Here is a 9,183-nt window from a genome sequence, read left to right as displayed (position 1 = left end):
TTCAGAAAACCTATAAAACTCAAAAGATTGTTTATTTGTGTGATTTCACAAATAATGATCAAACATAAATGCCTGAAGGTATAAGGACATAATGTAAACCAAAGTAAAAAGGCACACTATTGATAGTTAGCTTTCTACTCAAGATTACCTGACTTTCCATTTATGTCCATTAGTCCACTCAAGATCATTTTGTGCCAGTCAGTGCTGTGGCAATTTGTACGTGATTTGTGTTGATAAACAAAAGATATGCGTAGAGTTAATTTTAGTCCTGGTCTTACACCATGATTGATGAAGAAACAGAGACAAAATTTCCCCCAATTGTCTAAGTTAGACAGTGGAATTCTCGATAAGTTTTAGATAAGTTGAGTATATTTTACTTTGTGTGCTATTGTTTATGAAGTATCAGTTTATATATATTATCCAACATGCACATAAAACAGACTAGGACATTCATGAATTATATTATTCCAAATTGCATAACACGGCTTGTGGAACTTTCCTATGAAACAAAAACAGAATCTAAAAATAAGTCTAAAGCTTTTTTGTTCCCAGGGATTTTTGTTTCCATCAATTTAGTAAATTAGATAGCTAGAATGACTCTTCTGATTAAAACAAGTAAAACTCTGGCTAAAATATATTTTTAAAATCTTTTTTTGAAAATATAGAATACTTCACGAATTTGCATGTCATGTCATCCTTGTGCAGAGACCGTCATAATTTCCTCTGTGTCATTCCAATTTTTCAGTATATGCTGCTGCTGAAGTGAGCACATTTTGAAAATCTTTTTAAACTCACTGATAAAAACGGAGGAATATGCAGAAGCAAAACAAAAGTCAAACTGGAATGCTGGAAGGCAAGCAAGTGTTCGTACTGGCTTTTAATCTGGAATTATCTGGACTGAGACTTTGAGCTTCCCTTCTGAAGGCTGAAGAAGCAAAGAGGATGGACCGTAAGCTTCAAAACTACGTACAGTGGAGAACCCGACAGGAAACTTATAAATAAAGCTGAATCTGCAGAGAATTACATTCTTTACATTCTTAGTATAAGGATGAGTAAGAAAGAAACCTCATTGGGAAGAAGGAGAAAGTAAGGAAATTTAATTGTCTTTACCTCTATGGGAGGTGGAAGAAAAAATAATGTCATCTGAGAATGTGTAACTAAATTCAGCCCCCATGTAGATGTGTGATCTTGATTTATTCTATCTGTGTGGTCTGAAAAACCACAAGCAGCAAATCTAAAGTGGTCTATGTTTGGAAGTGACCCCAAGCTAGAGATAAAAGCAAATAAAAATTACGTCTGAAAAACTTTAATGAAGGCCTCAAGGTTTTCCCACAGAAACAATTCTAAGGAAAGTTAGCAGCCTACAGTCAAAAGTCACAAAGCACACAAGGTCCCATGAAAATAGATGAGCCAAGAGATACCAGAACAGACCCACAAAGACTTCTGGTAAAATTGAATGCAAAATAACTATGGAATATGTCTAAATAAATTCAAAATAAGCTTTAAAAGTGGAGAAGACAAGAATGTAAAAAACCAACAAATTGGGAGAAAAATCAAATAAAACTTCTAGAAATTAAAAATGTACAAAATAAACTTAAAATCCTATGGATGGATTAAGCAGAATAGGCATAGTTGAAGAGAAACCCAGTGAACTGAAAAATAGACCTAAATAAATCTAGGATAAAGATCCAAAAAGGCAAGGTGAAGAAAATTATGAAAGGCTGATTCACTCCTATGCTTGTGGAAGATAAGAGTGATAAGATATATTATATATATCTTAGATATAATTCCAGAGGTAAGTAATAGAAATGAAATGGAAAGGGCACTATCTAAGAGATAGTGAATGAGAATGCATCAGAATTGCTGAATTGTTGAAAGGAGCCAATCCTCAGATGTAGAGAACCCAATGAATTACAAACAGGTAAAAAAATCTACACAAACACATCATCATGAAATATTTGAATATGAAAGAAAAAGATATATTTAAAGAAGACAGAGAAAACAACAGGCCACCTACAGAGGAACAGAAATTTTACTATTTCTAACTTCTCAAAACCAGAAGCCAGAAACCAGCAGAATGACATCTTCAACATGCTAAGAAAAATCACTGCCAGTTTGGTATTTATTCCCAGGAAAACTATCTTTTGTTAATGAGGATAAAATAAAGATTGACAAATTTGTCACCAAAAGACATTCACTTGAGGAAATTCTGAAAGATGCCTTCAAGAAAAAGGAAAATGTTTCTAAGTAGAGTGTTTAGCATGAATGTAAAATTTAAATAACTATGTTGGCAAATATGCAATTCTAATCAAATGTAAAATGTATATAATAGTAATGATAATAGCAATGTTTAACTTTGGGGCATAATAAAAGCTAAAACTAAAATACTGGACCACCATAACATATAAGTCAAAATAGGAGTGATGACAATTAAAATATTCAAATTTGTTTGGATAATTTGAGAGGTGGATGTGCATATTGATAAAAGGTATACTTTGTTAGGCATGCATGTTAAAAGAGCTGGAGTCTAAGTGCAATGTGGTAACCTGAATTGGATCCTGGAACAATAACAAAAAAGAGTATTAGTAAAATCTAAATAAAATCTGGAGTTTATGTAGTAATGTACAAATGTTGGTTCTTTAGTTTTGATAAAAATACTGGGATAATGTAAAATGTTAGCAATAGGAGACACTGGGAGAGAGCTATATGGGAACTGTCTGTATTATCTCTGCAACTTCATTGTAAACCTAAAATTTTTCCAAAATAGAAACTTTATTTTACAAAATAGCCACTAAAAGAATAACAAACAGCACAGTACATCCAAACAAGTAGAAATAAAACCAAACATACAGTAATCACAGTAAATATAAATGACCTAAATTCTCCAGTTAAAATGACAAAGAATGTCAAGTGGCTATAAAAAATGCCCAATAGCATGTATTTAAAATATATTCAATCTAGGGCTGGCTCCATTGCATAGTGGGTAAGTTTGGTGTGCTTTACTTTGGTGGCCTGGGTTTGCAGGTTCGGATCCTGGGTGCAGACCTACAGAATTCATCAGCCATGCTGTGGCAGTGACCTGCATATAAAGTGGAGGAAGACTGGCACAGACGTTAGCTCAGAGTTAATCTTCCTCAACAACAACAAAAATATGAATATGTGTATACATATATATTTATTTATCTAAAACATTAGAACACAGGAAGTTTGAGAATATAAGTTCAAAAAAGATAAACTAAGCAAATACTAACTACAACATAGAAATGTTGTAGAACTATATTAATCTCAGACAAAATAGACTTCAAAGCAAACATATTGGTAGAGATTGTAACACAAAAAGTTAAAAGTTCAGGACAGTACATAAAAATAAAATTTTGTGAGAAGATATAAGAATCCCATTTTTATATGTCTAATCCAGAAGCTGAAAAATGCAAGGAAATGGATTCCTCTCCAGAGACTTCTAAAGAAACACAGACCCTACTGACATCTTGATTGCAGCCCCATAAGTCTCACTCAAAATTCTGAACTAATCTGATTCAGTAAAAATAAATTGATTAAAACTATACATGTAATTGTGGATAAATCTCCAAACCATAGTGTGAGTAAATGAGACTGGTCAGAGAGGACCACATACCATGTGATTCTGTTTATATAGAGTTCAAATATAGAAATAAATCAAGCAATATATTGTTTGGGATGGTATAATCATGGAGAAAAACTATGAATGATAAATAATATTTAAAAGTGATCATTGAAGGGGAGGAGTTAAAGTGGAGAGGGCCATACAGAAGTTTCAAAGATATCGACCATATTTTATTAGTCTCTGTGCTGAGTTCATGTGTGTTCATTTTTTTACTATTCTTTAAACTACACTTAAGTTTTTATATTCTTATTTACATGATATGTTTCACAATATAAAAAGTGTTTCATCCACTGACTCCCCCCACCCTGTTCCTTGGCTATAAATCCCCACTTTTCCTTCTTGTATTCAGAATTAAGTCCAATGTGTCTCCCCTCCTGTGAAACCCCATTGGAGTAGTCCCTACACCTATCACAATAGTCCTAAATACAGTCTGCCTAACTCCTTTGACAAACGTCAGATAACTTTTTCTTTAGCAACTGCTATAGCCAAAGGTGCTACCTGCAGGGAACCAAACAGGAAATTACAGAAAAATAAGAAGTTCTGACGACATGATGAACTTCTGGACAACCTAGCTTGGGAACAATCATTCTCCTTTTTCTTTCTTAAAGCACTTTGGATGAATTCTGTAACTTTGATCTGAAATATTCTGAACCAATATTAATAAGTGGGAAATTGGATATTTAAAATATAGTTGCCTTTGAAACCCATGCTAGTTGTTCACTATACTGCTTCGCAAGTTATAAGGATGATTAGAAATAAAGTAAATATGACTTACCTCCATCCACTTGAAAAAAACTCAAAATGCTGATCTTAACCCATATTTTGCTCTGACAGTTCTGGTTAGTAAGTGAAGGAAGAAAATACTGAGATAAATTCGAGATATTGTTTAGTAGCAAGTTTTGTTCTAGTTTGTTCATCTCTTTTCATGGTCAAGAAATACAGAACAGGAAATAAACACTAATCAAGGCTCGAAAGAGGAAAGGACTGAATAAAAACAGAATACAAATGAATCAAAGTATTTTCACACGGGATTTTATACTACTATCATTTTGAAAACCTGGGATATTACAGAAACCAAGAAGGCAACACTTATAGATTGATTTTGCTGGTGACAAGAAATTCAAATTCCTTCGTTCTTGAGAAGCAATGTAAACTAAACACCAAAGTCCCAACTACTACAAATAGCTGTTCTACTCTGCATGTCAGGATAAAACCCACACATTCACAGTAATTAGACCACGTGGGCATTGGAAGGACATTGTTATGGGACTTTTCTCTGGACAGTGAAGGACTCTAATGCCTCACCTGCCTTTGCTACACTGCTGAAATAATATCTATTACTGGTATTAATTTTAATAACCAATTTCGAAGATATGATAAAATTTTATTTTATAAGTATTCATTGTTTCTCATAGTTAACCTAGTAGGGAAAGACTGTTTCTCAAATTATAGACAGAAAACAGAGGTGCAGAGAGAGATGAAGTGGCCATTAATATCAGAAGCTGGTGAGGCAAGCTGCATAATGAGCTGGTCAGCTCTTGGTGTTTTTGTAGAAATTTAGGTCTATTCTTTGTGTTTCCTCTGCCATGCCTAGAATCACTGAATTTACCCAAATGTTAAATGGTTATAAGCCATGGAGGGGAGGGACCAGGAGAAAACTGTGAAGTAGACAGAACTATCCCTAGGCAGGTGCTCCCTGAGGAATGAATTGGATTCTAAAGTCCATCCCACCTTGTCAACTAGTAGGAACCATCCTTGAATTTAACAATAAGTAAGAGACCGCTGCCAGGAAATGCTGCCAGGAAATTACTTTCACTTAGTAAAGTTTGGTGCTGTGTTTTTGAAGTTCAACAATGTGTGTGTGCATGTGCACATGCGTGTGTGTGCTTGTGTGTGTGTTTGTAGAAATTAACCTCAAGTCAGAATTAACCTTTGGAGACAAAGAAGTTTAAAGTAAATAGAGGCTACATCCGCATTTGTTTCCATAGCAATGGGATTTTTTTCCCCTGGAAATCGAACAATGTCAATTTGATGCTTTCACTCTAAAATTTAAAATCACACCTTAGCTAATGCTAATTCCATTTATAATTTTTCAGAATTCTAACAGGCATAAATAACCCCAGACTTCACTGTAATGAAAAAGAAAAGGTTAATTCTTCAGTCAATTTTGGAAGACGTAGCTAAACATAAAAAAAAATTGCTGAAAGACATTTCCATGTTTTGTTTTTGTTTTTTTTCCTTCTAAATCTGCTTCATTTCTCCTCAGGAATATAACAGGGCATTTTTATAAAAAATTATGGTTGAGTAGAAATGTTATTGCACAAAGTTGGGGTTCTCTGCCCGATGTACATAAACAAGCCAATTAATTCTGGAATTGGCCTTTGGGGGTAGAAATAAGCTTTTATTCTGTGGGATCAATCTGCAGGGAGACAGGAGGCATGTGACCTTAGATCTGTCTCCCCAGTTCAGGATTTGAGGCAAAATTTAAGAGGTTAAGAACAGGCTGGCACATGGAAATGCTGGTGGGACAGGTGTTGATTGGCAGGCTTCAAGCATTTATGGTAAGGTTTTAAACACTTATGAGAGGGTTCTGAACATTTATCATAGGGTTCTAAACATGTTTGATGAGGTTATAAACATTTATGATGGGGTTCTAAACATTTTGATGGGGATCTAAACATTTTTGATGAGATGGGGAAGAATTTTAACAACAGATCTTCCTGAATGAAGGACCCCTTGCTTCTGGTAAGAGTCCAACTTTCAAGTTCCAGTCATGTCTCGGTCTTTAGGTTCTGTGGGGAGGAGGACCTTGGTCCTGAGGTTGTTTCAGATCACGATTTCTTCTTTTGTGCATGCCCTGGCTATAGCTACAGCTATGTGACTTTGTAGTATTTCTGAAAGACAATTCCTAATCACTCTGTTGATAATAGATGTGGTCATTTGAACTGGCCCTGGAAGGCTTTACAGAAATGTGTCTGAAACAGTACAATAATTGAGACATTTCTTATGTTCAGTTCTTTACTGGATCTTATTGACATTGGATTCAGTCACATGCTGTCCTGGGTTGGGTGATTTCTAGCAAAATACCGTTCTAATTCTGTGCTGTGTCAAGGACTCCCTAAAAATATGTGTTCAAATAGTCCCCTTTATTTCAAAATTATACCTTATGGCAGCCATTGTTGAGACCTAGTACAGGCATGCTGACACAGACGCTGGCAGAAGCCATTGAAGTTCTTCCTGTGGCCTGTTAGCCCTGGAGTCTGCCACACCCACTAGAGTGCAGATTTAATCCAGTTCAGCCATGGCAGGCTGCCCACCCTAGGGACCAGTCCTGCCCAGCAGTAAGCCTTCAGGCTACATGTCAGCCTGCATAGACTGGGTGCCTTGATCCTCTACAGGGAGGTGAGTGTGTCTGCCTCTGTGGGACAGGGCCTGTGTGAGGACCAGGTGAACTGTGGGTACATTGGTGGAGAGGTGGGGACCTATGCAATGGGGAGATGGGTATGGGGTTGGGAAGTGTGCACAGACCAGGAACTGTTGACAGTGTGGGTGGACCTGTGGGTGGTGGGGTTTACCAGTGGCAGAAGACCCCGTGCTTCACAAACAGCTACAAAGAGGATCAGCCCCACCTCCAAAACCTGAAACAACTGGGTGCTCCCATGCCCAGGCAAGCCCCACTCAGCTGCAATCCTAAGAGAGCTGACAACAGCTTTGCAGGCCTGAGGCCTACAGAAACTGTAAGCCCCTGAGCCTAGCAACCAGCTACACTGGGTACCTACTCAATTAACAGGAAAACTGCAACAGGACTGTGCTACTAGACCTTGTAGCCAATAGTGCTGGGGCTCCTCTAACCCAACTTACAAACAGCTGGACAGAGAGGGAAAGATCAGACACCCTGGGAACCTGCAGTAAGAGCAATGCTGCCACAGCAGAAGGACACAATAGCCCACATAGGGGTCACTCCTGGATCATATGGACTGGTTACAAGTGGAAAGCACACTTCTGGGCTTCAAAAGGCCTCTCTTACATAAGGCCACTTCTCCAAGATCAGGAGACATAGTTGATTCACCTAATACATAGATATAAGCACAGAGAAAGAGGCATAATGAGGAGGCAAAGGAATACATTCTAAGCAAGGGAACAGGACAAAACCCCAGAAAAAACTAGATGAAACAGAAATAATCAATATACCTGACAATGAGTTCAAACAAAAACTCATAAGGATGCTCACTGATCTTGGGAGAAGACTGGATGAACACAGTGAGAATGTCAACAAAGAATTGGAAAATATAAAAAAGCACCAATAAGAAATGAAGAATACAATACTGGAAATGAAAAATTCACTAAAGGGACTCAATAGCAGAGTAGATGATACAGGAGAACAGGTCAGCGAGCTGGAGGAAAGACTAGAGGAAATCACCCAAGCTAAACAGATGAAAGAAAAAAGAATTAAAAAGAATGAGAAAAGTTTAAGGGAACTCTGTGACAATATCAAGTGCACTAACATTCGTATTATAGGTATCCCAGAAGGAGAACAGAGAGACAAAGGGACAGAGAACCTATTTGAAGAAATAATAGCTGAGAACTTTCCTAACCTAAGTAAGGAAACAGGCATCCAGGTACAGGATGCACAGAGAGCTCCAAACAAGATAAACTCAAAGAAGCTTACGCCATGACACATTGTAATTAAAATGTCCAAAATTAAAGATAAAGAGAGAATCTTAAAAATGGCAAGAGAAAGGCAACAAGTGACATACAAAGGAAAGCCCATAAGGCTGTTGACGGACTTCTCAGCCTAAACTCTAGAGGCTAGAAGAGAGTGGCATGATGTATTTAAAGTGCTGAGAGGAAAATATCTACAGCCAAGATTATCATTCAGAATGGAAGGAGAGACAAAGAGCTTTCCAGATAAGGAAAAATTAAAGGAGATTATCACCAAGAAACCAGTTCTACAAGAAATGCTGAAGAGACTTATTTAAGTGGGAAAGAGAAGACCACAAATAGGAATAAGAAAATTATTTAAACCTTCCCCCCAAACCAGGCAATAAAATTACTGGTAAAGGCAAAAATATAGTAAAGGTAACAGATCAACCACCTATGAAGATAATATGAAGGTTAAAACACAAAAGTACCACAATTATCTATTTCAATGATAAGAGGGTAATGGATAAACACACACAAAACAACAGATTAGATATGATTTCAAAAACATAAAATGTGGAAGGATGGGAGTAAAAGAGTAGAGCCTTTAGAAAGAGGTCAAGCTAAAGAGACTATCAACTCAATATAGATTGCTACATACATAGAATATTGTATAGGAACCTCATGGTAATCACAAACCAGAAACCTATAATAAATAAACAAATAAGTAAGAAGAAAGAAATCAAATATATTACTAAAGAAACCTATCAAACCACAAGGGAAGAGAGTAAGAGAAGAAGAAAGGAAGAGAGAGGAATTACTAAAACATCCAGAAAAAAATGGCAATAAGTATATATTTATCAATAGCTACTTTAAATGTCAATGGACTAAATGCTCCA

General features: G+C 36.5%; 1 pseudogene; it reads right to left on the bottom strand.

Moving 5' to 3' along the window:
* Positions 1-655: 655 nt before the first annotated feature.
* On the bottom strand, positions 656-770 carry LOC111771438 (U6 spliceosomal RNA; annotated as a pseudogene).
* Between the last annotated feature and the right edge of the window lie 8,413 nt (positions 771-9,183).

The sequence above is a fragment of the Equus caballus genome, chromosome 31 (genome assembly GCF_041296265.1).
Source record: "Equus caballus isolate H_3958 breed thoroughbred chromosome 31, TB-T2T, whole genome shotgun sequence".
Taxonomy (NCBI): Eukaryota; Metazoa; Chordata; class Mammalia; order Perissodactyla; family Equidae; genus Equus; species Equus caballus.
The sequence above is the reverse complement of the archived record's forward strand: the minus strand, read 5'-3'. Positions and strand labels throughout refer to the sequence as shown.